The sequence below is a fragment of the Dermacentor silvarum genome, chromosome 8 (assembly GCF_013339745.2).
Source record: "Dermacentor silvarum isolate Dsil-2018 chromosome 8, BIME_Dsil_1.4, whole genome shotgun sequence".
Lineage (NCBI taxonomy): Eukaryota > Metazoa > Arthropoda > Arachnida > Ixodida > Ixodidae > Dermacentor > Dermacentor silvarum.
Window position 1 is genome coordinate 42696216 of NC_051161.1, and position 13591 is coordinate 42709806.

Genomic DNA, 13591 nt, shown 5'->3' on the forward strand with positions numbered 1-13591 from the left:
TATTTCAGTACGCTCTAGCGTCTCAAAGAGGCCGTGTAGAACAATAGGGCAACGTGCGTTATCAGTAGAGGAATGCATGTATTACAATTTTCGAATACCAATCAGTATTTCAATTGGATAATTTGATACTGCGGCGTGGCACTTGGGCAAAAGCACGATAACTGGGCTCAAGCGCGAATAAGATGTTTTGTGGAACGCTGCGCGAGCTCTTAGGTTGTAATGGTTTTACCTCGCCCTGTGTTCAATTCGTGATACCTGCGGTTGAAAAAAAAAAAAAAAAAGTTCCACATCCGCCACCATGGTTGTGAATTTCACTGGCTAACATTATTCTCGAGACGCGCAGTGAGTGTACGACATTCGCAACAAGGATAACGGCGCACCAAAAATACTCGGGGACCGTGTATGCTTTCTACCAGCAATAACCAAAAATTCTCAAACCTTTTTATGCGGAGACGGTAACGTTTTGGAAGGAGACGACGCGCTGCGGTACAGGAGGGACAATATTAGACTAGTATTAGTGATAACTTCGGCAAGAAAGAAAGCGCAGTTTCAGGTGGTTGAGGCGTGGCCGAAGCCACCGTGGTTCAGGCTCAAGCAGATCAAGCAACAGCGTGACAGCTCCAGATTTAACGTAGAAAACTTGAACTGGAACAAAAGCAGAAGGAAATCAGCCTAATAACACGACCGCAGGACCAGATTAAATCCCGAAACTGCTACATGCCAAGGTCATCTTGCATAGTGCCGACGACCCTTTGCGCACACTGGGTTCCCGCCACCATATAGAGAACGGTAGACGTGCAGGCTAGCACAGAACGCGCCTATAAGTTTGTTAGCCGTGCGTGCTCTGCTGCTGGTCTCATTTGAGTTTGCTGTGGTGCACTGATATACACACATTTGTTAGTGTGAGGCATAAATGAATAAAAATAAAAGCCTCTACTAGCACCATAAGAATATAACAGGCGTGACATACACACAGTGTAATTCGCTGCATAAAATGTCCCCGCGATCGCAAGCTTCGTTCCGCGTGACAGGGTAGTTTTTTTTTTTTTATTTAGAAAGCTTGCTCTTACGCATAATACAAAGCATATCAAAAATACCAGGGTAGTTATAAAGTATATTTTGGCATGTTGCCGCGCTTGCGCCACGAAAGCGTCGTTGACAATGTTACAATGCAGAAGCAGCGACTCGAAGAGGCCTTGACTGCAGGAGCTATACCTTTTGTCCGGCGTTACGTCGTTCCTGATTCCATATCAGATATGAAATTACACAAAAAAGAAGCATGTTGCAATATCTTATGTACAGGCGTACCAAACCAGCGCTGTCATCTATTTATAGCACGGCTGGATTAAGTGGTCTCGCAAGCGCTAGAGTATTCGGCCGCACGATCGGCTCAGCTTGTGTAGACGCGTAAGCACCGCTACATGTCTTATCAGCCTTGGCTCAAGATACGCGACTGCTGTCGCCTACATGACTTTAGTCGAGTGACGCATACCTCACGACGGCACTGTAGCTCAAGTGCACTTTGTACATTCCCTTTAGCTGCACTTGACTGTTACAATTAGCGTGAAATACGGTCGAACGGTCGGCACGGCCTGTGTAGCAGAACTCGCGTGGCCCACAAACTTGCTACGCATATCTTGCGTTCACCCGCACATCTACCCTTCACGATGGTGGCGGAAAATCCAATGTGCGCACGGGTTGTCGGCGTTATGCAAGGGGTCTGTATAGTGTCATAGAGCAAGTGGTTAAAGCAAGGGGAAAAAAATAACGTAGGAAGCTTGTACTAGTGGTGCAAGGCTGGAGTAAACAGCGGATACGGTGGCTAGCTCCTTCTAGCCACCGTACAGCTGAGCTGGTGATCGACCTAGCTTCTTCCAGGTTTTACTAGGTTTGGCTAAGTTTTGCTAGGAAATGCGAAGTGCTGCACGGTATTCCGAATCGGCTCGCCGCCGACGCGCAGATTCGCGCTTGGCCGCGCGATGCGCTTCAAGCTGAGCGGCTTTTTCCTCGGGTTTCCGGGTCTTCTTTGGTCGTACCATGTCGTATATGTACTCGCCACATAGCCAACGAAACAGAGTCAACTTTTGGCGAGTACATATATCAACGCGGCGGCTCCGAGATTTATCTCCCCGGTGACGTCACGACCAAACTGCACCCCCACCGTGGCCTCCACACTTGCCGGGGCATGGCTGGTCGAAACCTGCCGAGCCGCCGCCAGAGGCGCCTGCTGCAGTCACGGACACCGCCCGCGTTCGACGCGAACGAGGGGAAACGGGGAAACGCGGACGGCGTCGGCAGCAGCTCTGCGACTTGCCTCGTTGGTGTTTCTACAATTTCTCTCTCTCGCTCTCATTTTTTCTCTCCCGAGCATAGCGCGCGCCGCGCGCATGCTCTCCTTCCTAAGGCAACATGTGCACGGCACGGAGAGGAGGCGAAGCACACGCCGCTCCGCGAGGGGGTTGCTAGGCAACCCAGGTGACTCTTCGCTCAGCGATGTTTTTTGTTAACGCGTCACGGACTGACGGTCGGCTTCACCGACGATTACAATACTCCCTAATGCGAAATTTGAGCGCAGTTGTATACGTGTTTTCATTTCGCGATATTGGCTGGCACATACGATCTGTCTCGTGCGGCGAGTTGCAAACGGAGCGAAGCGTTGCGCGACTGCCTCGCTAATCGAGATCGCGAGAGCCAGCGCGTGGGTGAAGCGTGAGCGCGATTCACAGCCGCCGCCGCCAACAGGCCTCCTAGACGACGCGCGCTATTCTGGCGCCATCCCATAGCCATTGTCGCCGCTCTACTCTTTTCTTCTCAAGCTTTCGTCATACCCTCCTCCGCTTTCCGCTTCATGGTTCCGCTGCACCGTTCTCTCCGCTTTCCTCCTCATGCCTCTTCGCACTCGCCGCTTGTTTCATCCACCGCTCCGCGTTCGCTCTCATCTTTCGCTGTGCTCGTTCGCTCGGTTACGAGGTAGGACGCCGACACTCGCCGCAGGAACGGGCGCCTATGAGCTGCGCTCTAAAATTTCGATTGGGTGGCGTGGAAACAGGATAAATCTTGTCTATAAAGACAAAGGTGATCAGGATAAGTTACCATTTAAGAAAGGGGTCAGGCAAGGAGACACAATTTCTCCAATGCTATTCACTGCGTGCTTAGAAGAAATATTCAATCTCTTAGACTGGGAAGGCTTAATAGTGAGGATCAACAGCGAATATCTCAGCTACCTTCGGTTTGCCGATGACATTGTCCTATTCAGCAACAATGGGGACGAATTACAGCAAGTGATTGAGGACCTTAACCGAGAAAGTGTAGGAGTGGGGTTGAAGATTAATATGCAAAAGACAAAGATAATGTTCAATAGCCGGGCAAGGGAACAAGAATTCATCATATAGTGAGGATCAACAGCGAATATCTCAGCTGCCTTCGGTTTGCCGGTGACATTGTCCTATTCAGCAACAATGGGGACGAATTACAGCAAATGATTGAGGACCTTAACCGAGAAAGTGTAGGAGTGGGGTTGAAGATTAATATGCAAAAGACAAAGATAATGTTCAATAGCCGGGCAAGGGAACAAGAATTCAGGATCGCCAGTCAGCCTCTAGAGTCCGTAAAGGAGTACGTTTATCTAGGTCAGTTACTCACAGGGGACCCTGATAATGACAAAAAAATTCACAGAAGAATACAATTGGGTTGGAGTGCATGCGGCAAGCATTACGAAATCCTGACTCGGAGTTTACCACTGTCGCTGAAAAGAAAAGTGTACAATCATTGCATTCTACCGGTGCTAACATATGGGGCAGAAACTTGCCGAGGTTAGAATATAGACTGATGATGATGATCATGATAAGATGAACTCGTACTAACCAGTTACAGTCACGTCGCGCTGACATAGAATAGCCCTTATCAAGCCTCAATCGCAGCTTCATGCTCGCCCGACGGTAATGCGTAAGCAGTCGCTTCACTCATGGACAGTCGTCTACTAAGGACGTGACAGTTGCGCTTTTCGGCTGTTCGGTATCGCTTTTGTAATCGGCCGGAGTTAATTACGCTGTGAAAATTAGCGGCATCAACTTTTTTTAATTGCTTGAAATGATGTGAGCTCCTCGGATGGCGCGCTTCAAGTCTTCGACTGGGACCAATTGCATGTCTCTTTTGTTTAGAAAGTTAACTAATCTGATTTGCATTACTACTTGTCTACTACACCGAATAATTTTCAAATATGTGCCTCTGTGCTAAAAGTAATCTAGAGAAAATCATTCAATTATCTCATCGCCGCACATTTCATGCACCGCTCCGACGTTTACCGCGCAGTAAGTTCATACCCATCGATATCTCGGACTCCCGTATGAATGAATGAATGTTTGAATGTTTGTTTATTTTCCACAAAACATGTACAATACAGTGTTGTGGTGGGAAAGTGGGAAAAAAAGCTGCTCATGGCAGCTTGACTGGTCCCAAGAACCCAGAAACATCCGAGCAGCAGGGTGGAGCAACATATTTCGTAATGACTATGTAAAAAAAAAAAAAAAAAATGCGATTATATAAGTACAACAACATTGATCATCTAGTCAATAAAGAAAGACATATTTGAATCATAACTGAATCAGACATAGTTTAAACACAAAGAAAGACACAACTGAATCATTTAGAGGCGTGAAAAAAAGTTATAAAGATCAACTGGTGAACACGACAGTACATCAATTTCATTACTCAACAGATCATTGAGTAGCCTAGGCAGTCTAGAACATAGCATTTGCTTGCCGTAATTGGTACGTGAGTGAGGTGTGTACCAGTATTCTGGAAATCTGGTTGTGTAGGTTGCTTTACGCTTGTTGAGTTGGGCTATTGACTGTATAAGGCTTATATTGCTTTTGTGTTCCTTTTTATAGGCTATTGCCAGACGGTACTCCGTAAGATTTGTTATTTTCAATGTTCTAAGCTCTTGAAATAAGGAGGCAGATGGGAAGTCGTACGGCTTGTTACATACAGCACGAACTGCTTTCTTTTGTAGTACGTACAACTTCTTAATGTTAGTTGCAGAAGTCGTACCCCATACAAGGCAACAGTAGTTTAAGTGGCTCATAAATAAGGAATTATATATCAACTCTTTAACGGAACGGGGGAGAAAGTTCAGTGAGTAGATCAGACCAGCAATTTGGGACAGTTTGCCTGCAACGAAATCTGTATGATTATTCCAGGTCATGTGTTGGTCAAAGTGTACACCTAGAGATTTTATAGATTCAGCGATTTCAATCGTAGAGGAATTAATCCTCAGGTCTTCTTGCAAAGTGGTCTGCATATTTTTAGCCCGAAATAGCACTCCTTTAGTTTTTGAGGAATTAATACATAGGCCATTTTCTACTGACCACTTATATAACTTCTCCAGTACGATATTAGCCCTTGAGACTAAATCATTTGGATTTGTAGACGAAAGAAATAACGTAGTATCATCAGCATAGATTACAAAATGTGAGTCCCCATCAATGTTCACTAAATCGTTAACATAAATATTAAAGAGAAGGGGCCCTAAAATGCTGCCCTGTGGAACACCAATATTAACTGAACGAGTTTGAGATGCCTTATTGTTTATTTGTACAAACTGTTTTCTGTGATTTAGGTAGGATTTAATGAGGTCAAGGGCACTGCCACGAATGCCATAATATGTCATTTTAGAAAACAAGAGCTCATGGTTAATGTAATCAAAAGCTTTCGAGAAATCTATAAAGACCCCTAGTGTAAACAGACCTTTTTCAATATTATTTAGGATAAATTCTTTTTGCTCTAATAGAGCGAGCTGAGTGGATCTATTCTTGCGAAAAGCATACTGCTGGTTCGTTAACAGATTATGTTTATCCAAGAAGTTAATTATCCTGCAAGATATAATCTTTTCTAGGCCTTTAGAAAAAACTGGCAGAACCGACACCGGCCTGTAATTTGACAACATGGTTCTATCACCCTTTTTAAATATTGCGGTTACTTTCGCCGTCTGCATTTCATGTGGGAATACTCCTGACGAGAGGCAGATATTATAAATATGAACTAATGCTGTCGCAATTATGTCCAGGACAAACTTAACAGGTTTAATTTGAATATCGTCAGCATCACAGGCATGACTGTTATTAAGCTCAGAAAAAAGTGAGGTGATTTCTGATTCAGTTGTAGGGTTAATGAAGATCGAGTCTGGGCAAGTGGTAGTAATAAATTGGCAGGCGTTGGCACTTACGGGTTGGTGGGGCAGACAGACAAAATAATCATTGAAACAATCAGGCAACAAGTCGCCGCTCAGTTCAGCCCCATCATGCACGATTCGTAGCGCAGTGGCGGGAGTGGGTACTCGATTCATCAATAAATTGAGCTTATGCCATAGCTTTCGACTATCGTTTTTGCATAGCGCGAATGATTTGTGGTAGAAAGCAAGTTTAGCAGTACGTAAGTCTTTGTTCAGGCCATTGCGGAAACTTTTAAATGCATTAAGATCGGCTGGATCTCGTGACTTAAGGAATTGATTAAATAATCTTCCCTTTTTTTTAATCTTTTCAAATAAATCCTTCGTAACCCAAGGTTTGCGTATCTTTGAAGGCCTTGTGCGGTGTGAACGCGAAGGGAAATGTTTCAAATAGGCGGCGAAAGATATTTGCAAGAATGTGTTGTAAGCCACTTCAGCACAAGAAGCACTGTACACAGTACTCCAGTCAACCTGATTTAATTCATTACGAAAGCATACTAGCCTAGCATGCGAGATTATTTGGGACGGAATGTCATTTACAGGAGTTATCTTAGCTTTTCTTTGTAAACTGAAAAAAATAGGCATGTGATCGCTAAGGCTATATGATAGAACACCAGAATTAATCTTGTTCAAGCCATAATTAGTGATGAATAGATCAAGGCATGTAGACGTGTCAAGTGTAATTCTAGTGGGAGCATTAATGACATTCAAACAGCCATTCGACTGTAATAGTAATTCAAAGTTACGAGTCATGCTGGAAAGTTCTAACATGTTGATATTGACATCTCCGCCGAGTACAATTTTGTATTGCAATTCAGCAACGTAGTTTAAGAATTTTTCCAGGAATGCAAAAAAAGAATTGTATATTACCATGAGGCGGGCGATATACAACAGAGTACACGGTGCGAGCATGTAAAACAGACAAGATTTCATAATCATCGGTCACACAAGAAAAATCAGGGATACATTCTACATTGAAATTATCGCGTACAAGCATACTGACTCCACCACCTCGACTTCCCATTCTAGACCGCGTGAAACACTGATACTTCTGCAAACACCAGGGTATAGTATGGCGGTCGTACCAGGTTTCAGACAACATAATAAAGTGAAATTCAAAGTTAATTCTGCTGAAAAGTACATCGATCAAGTACAATATCTATTTGAGGTAGCAAAAAAAAAATACATTCCAGTTCCGCCGAACGGACCACGAGATCCAGCCCCTAGAAACTCGGTCTGTTGCCCAATGCACGCCAGCAGTGTGCGTCGGTGGTCTATATAGAAATGATATGGCCGCCGCCGCCCAATGTTGCCGGCATTCAGAATACCTTTGCGGTACTCTGAATTTTTTTTCCAGTGAGGGGGGAAATGAACTTTATGAAAAACAAAATGAGGGGGGGGGGAATGGGGGATCTAGGCTGGACGGGGGCTACGTTGGAACCCAGGGGGCCACAACTCTAGCAGACCAGTCCGCCAGCCTGGTCTGTGTATCTCACCCCCCCCCCCCCCCCCCCATCTCACGATAACTTTCGATGGTACGGCATTTATCTTTGAATCAAAATAGCGATACAACGTATCGCCACCGTCGAAACGAGTTATGTATGAAGCGTGTACAGCAGCGGGACTCGCCCTTTCGCTATTCCCTGAGAACACTCGGCGCCAGCTAGCGCCGCCGCTGCGAAGCCGGCGCATAGCCTCCGAAATGCATGGCACGCCGATGCGTGCGAACGCTGAGAAATTCGTGATGAGGCAACCGGGCGCATCTCACGCTTCTTTCTGGACACGCTGTGCCATCTAGTGGCACAACTGAGAAGTTCTCGCGTGGCCTCCGAGACGAGAAGCGTGGCGCGCCGGTGCCTACTAACGCTGAGAATTGTTTCCTCGCTTGCCGTGCGCCCAGTGGCACATACTCCGTGACCCAAGTTGGCGAGATGTTCATTGAAGAGCGGCACATTACCAGTGAATTCATGGCGCAGCTCGCTAAAGCGTTGGCGTGAAAGGCGTTGCATGTCAGTGCATTTGTGGCGCAGCCTGCTAAAGCGTCGGGTTGCTGTCCTTGAGGAACCCATGTGGCGTGGGTTCGATTCCGTTCAGGGATCTTTATCGTCAGTGTAGCGCGGCACATTCCCAGTGGGCCATATTTTGCGTTTGTCCCGCGTACGCGCAAGAACGACAGAAACTGGTCTGTTCAAATGCAAAAGTCGATAAGAGGCCCCTATCAGACGAGTTGATTTTAGGTCCTTGGCACAATGCAAACAGGGCAGCCCTGACAACCAGTGCCGCTATAGTCTATCTACAAGCCACTGGGCTGGACGCACACGTTAGAGATGCCACAACGTTGTAAACTTGTATATACACACCACCTCCTCTTATCATCATCATCATCATCATTCATTAACCATTTTCCTCCCCGTTCCTTTTCCCCAATGTAGAGTAGCAGGCCAGAGCAAGTTACAGCTCAGGCCGACCTCTCTGCCTTTCTGCAAATAAATTTTTTTCTCTATCTCTCTCTCATACCTATAGTTAACCAAGTTAGCATTAAGGACGTTCATTGAAGAGCGGCACACACCTACTGGCACATACCCAGGGACACAAGTTGGCATCAAACAGCGGCACCTACCCAGTCCCGCATCTACAGTTACCGAGGTCAACGTAAAAGAGGTTCGTTCGGGCCGCTGTATCCTGAAAGCCATCTGCGTCAGGGACACAGTCCGCTGTGCGCTGTGTTCTCGCGGCTTAGTTCCCGTTGATGCGAGACGCAGCACGAATTTCGCTCGCTGCTGCTGCTGCTGCCGCGCTTCCTCACTCCAGCGTTCTGACAGCGAGTTTCCGCAGTCGTCGAGTGAGATGTGTTCATGTTTGCTTATGCGTGCGTTCTTCGTCACGCCAGCGTTTATAGGCGTTTTGTAGCTGCCAGGTTGCTGTTCCTTCTATCCAGCAACAGTTACCTTGCGTGCTGCGTCTTGTCAAGATGTCGCACCGCTTCAGAGGAGTCCTAGTGCACCGCCAAGCCTTGCTGACGTCAATGCGCAACGCGTATGCCAGCAATTAAGGCAGCACGTTGGCTTGGCAGCTTGTAGGCTCCCTGGCTTGACTCTTCCACCGATGTGATTGAGAGTAGTGTTTACGGTGCGTCCGCTTTGCTTCGTCGTTCTTGCAGCCAAGCGCGTGCGCTCTGTATGCGCGAACCGCGCATATTCCGTTCAATGGGACGGCACCGCAGTGATGGTGGCGGCGCCAACGGCTCTAACGTTTAGCACATAGCGTTTCTTTACGCTGGATTTACGCGTTCACTAGCCCCTTTAATGTATGCCAATATTTTGCACTAGACTGGGTGTGAGTTAATAATAATAATAATAATAATAATAATAATAATAATAATAATAATAATAATAATAATAATAATAATAATAATAATAATAATAATAATACTTTATTGATGACTTCAGTATGTTACAGTACAAGAATCGGGCCTGCCAAAGCCGCAGTGGGCTTGAACGGCAGTGCCTGGCAGACAGCGACAGAGCCATCAGTAACAAGTTGTTAGGCTGTAGACAACAGTGAAAAAAAAAAAAAAAAGACAGACAGACAAAAAAAAAAAAAAAACACGACAGGCTTTCTTATCACGCATTAATGTGTCTAAGAGCCCTTCTGAGACCACATTTCGTCTTCACGTCTTGTATGCTTTGCGGAATTGAATTAAGCATTGCGGGGACGTAATAGTTACGGAGTCTTCGATCGTATCTCGTCTTACAGCGGGGTGTAACATAAGGATTCTTCGGTCTGAGCAACGAACAGGAACATAAGGAATTTTATACTGGCTTCTCCAAAAATGCTTTAAGTCTACAGTTTCTAGCAGCAAAGAATTGAAATCAGCTAAAGACAAAGTTTTAAACATATCAGATTGATACTATATGATTGATACTATATACTATCAGTTGATACTATATGTCCATTTAAAAACTCGCGACGCTACAGACCTCAGGCGACCTCGAGTGATGAATGAACGGAGTTAACGCCGAGGCGCAAGAAAGTGCCAGCAATAATTCTACGCAATACAGATAAAGCAAACTGTAGTCATTATCGTCAGACAACGCTTATATCTGTCTGGTCTGGCTTACTCATCCTTCAAGGGTCTCTGAAATGGTTCGGACAAATTTTGTAGACGCGTAGGGTACAGCTACAGTAAAATATTCGCGTCATAATTTAAGTGAAGCGTCTAATATTAAGAGAGCTACAGATGATTACAAGTTACCGTCCTCCTTAGCCATGCATTTTCTCCTCAACTCGTTCGCCGAGTGATCGGGGCTAAGCTCTCCCTTCGCTGGCTCTACAGGCCCACTCACACTTGCGACTAGGCGAGGTCGCGCGACCGATTGCGACTGGCGACCAAAAAGCTACTCAAGACGAACGATGTTCACACTGACAAATGCGACCGACGAGTCGCTAAACCGAAATGTCTCGCGATATGCCGTTCACGTCTGCTTGAAATGTCATCGCCGCGTAAAATAAGCGTCAGCGTATACGGACGTCCTGTTCCTTCGCATCTGATTGGTTCAGCTGATCTGCGACTGCGGTCGCGCGACTGAAAAATCGAGCAGTGAGCGACTGGCCCGAAACAGTCGCATTTCGAGAAAAGCGACCATTTGCGACTACTTGCGACTGGTCGCTTTGCGACTAATTTGGTCGCGCGACCTCGCCTAGTCGCAAGTGTGAATGGGCCCTACGTCATGACGTGGCGTGATGTTGTCTACTTCCGGTTGTCTTGGAGGCAGTGCCAACGTTTTAGGAGGCGTTGGCAGTGCGCGAAGGCTCTCCAACCTCACCGCTAGCCGCCTGGCCATCGATCCCCAGCGAGAGCGGTCCAAGCAGCGTGCGTTACGAGCGTTCTGTCGCAGCGCCGAGCGTGTCCGGTTTTACGGTGACCACAGACGAGCTGGGTGCTTTGACGGATAGGCGTAAACTAAAGCCCCTTCATACCGCTGTGATGAAGGAGCTTTAGCGTAGACGTACGTGAGTGGCCTGAACGGCATACACGGTCCAGCCACCTCCGACACTCCGATGCGCTGCAGCCACTCCGCTCGTCTGCTGCCTTGCAGAGGGGCACGATGTCGCAGCTTGACATATTGCCAGTAGCTACGTTTGCAGCCCACAACGCAAGGGCGAACCGTGGCGCTCGCGAAAAGAAAGAACGAGACCAACACCGACCACGCAGCTCTCGTCAACACGGAGCCCGTTGTAACACAAACAGACGACACTTGCTGTGGGCCGGAAGTGCTTTTACTGTAGTGATACATTGTCCTTGTGCATTCTCTTTCTGTTACTTTATTTATATAGAAACAAATTAACTAACATCTAAACTATTACGAACAACATTTGTTCACCATAATGTCGGAAAAATGATAGATGACGCGCCCTGGGCAGCCAATCGGATAGCTCGCCCTACTGACGTCATATGGTCAAATCGCGTCACTTGGTCAGGGGCGGCTGAAAACTCAGCCGATTGGCGTGCTGTGATCGGTAGCGATGTACCTTTTTAAAACCTTATAATAAATTACACGCTTTATACGCGGAGCGCTTAGATGCGCCAATTAATGATCAGAATTACTTATCTAACGACTCAGTACGTTTCTACAAAATCGTCAAAATTGTTTCAGGGTCCCTTTCACTCAGCTTGAAACAAGAAATTTGACCTCGTTTTGGCCTTTGTGCGTTTAATCGGCCCCTTTCCGCGTGTATGCTTTTCATTCTCGTAAAACTGAACCTATTCCAGTTCATGTTCTTCATACGCGTCTTTGTGCGCTTACTACAATGGTTCCTCTACATCTGTTCTTGCCGTTTGAAGCAGAGAACAGTTACTCTTATTCATCTCAAGTAATGTAGTTTTCAACGTTTACTATGACTGTAACTGGTCAATGATTATGCTACTATGATTCGTGATTCCGCTGTCTTCGGTAAATTAACTTCTTTCAAAGTGACAGCGTTAAAGTAAAGTCAAATAAATTGTTGAACATGACAATTAGGAGACAGTCGTACAGAGAAACAAAGAATCACACGCATCCATGTAGGGTCATTTATTTTATTGACAACATTGTCACCACTGCTAGTAGTTGGCATCACGGGGCAAGAAACACGAGATCACTGTAAAGAAGATAATGATATAGATCCTTACAACCGTAGCCACAGACCAGCCTCGAGTCTAAGCTCTTCCTCGATTCCGCCGACTAGGGAGACTTGATAAGACGATCCTGCGCTATTCCAGCGTTATGATATTCATTGTATCATGGAGTCATGCCCACAATAACACCTTCACTATATGAGATGATGCTGTGGTTTATGCACTCTGGAATAATTTTGACCAACTATGACATATCTCAGCGCATCATGGTATCTGGAAAGAAGCCCACTAGCCACTCCTCCAAGGGCTAAATATATTTCTAAACCGCAGGTATCGCCGGCAAACGCATAGCGTCACCTCCGAGTTTAAGAACCGCTGACGATCTCGGAGGCTATGGTAATCGCATTTCAGTGACTAAAGTATCCTGAAGGCTCTACTTCCCACATGGTAGAGCCAAAGAAGAGCTTCGATACGAGACTGCTCTGATAATGTAGAGATTGGTAACCATTACAACAACGAAAGCGAACGGGCTCTTCACATTTAGAGTCACGAACTCCGGTAGCAGGGATTGTTGATTTCGTATGACTAGCTATGAACGATGAAAATGACACTCTGTGTTTTTGACCAGATGCTGATGACTTCAACGACAAACAACCAGTTCATGCGCGCACACTCGTCATGCACAGAATAAGTCATACCGTTCCGTGTGTACACCGAAAGTCGGGAACTAACACTTCCTTTGTTCTGGTGTTTACAGTGGACAATTTTTACGCACGAACAAGTGACCAGTTCCAGCTCTTCGAAGGGGTTCGCAGATTCCATGACATTGTTCTACCGTGGTAACAAAATAACACCGATTTGATCGCCTTTATTCTGCTATTATCGAGAGCTCGTCTACAGCCTATAGATGGCACTGACATGGTGCCGGAATTAGCAAGGTACCGTGATCAATTGTTTACCGCATGTCTTTACCCTACCGGTTGGAGAACAGTCGTGACTAACGCAGTGACATCGGCCGACCGACTTGTAGCTGTGGTAGTTATCGACTACGCTATTTTAAAGCTGTTTACGTCGTGGTAGGTGGTTTTGCAACATATCGCGTTGACCATGCAGGTACGGTTACTTGCTGTAACATTGGTTTGGGCTGCAAGAAAATCGGGAAATAATGAGGTTTACTTCAACGCAAATGGCCTTGAATCCAATATATAGGGGGCGCCGGATCAGTTTTCGGCATCTAGGCTGAGAAT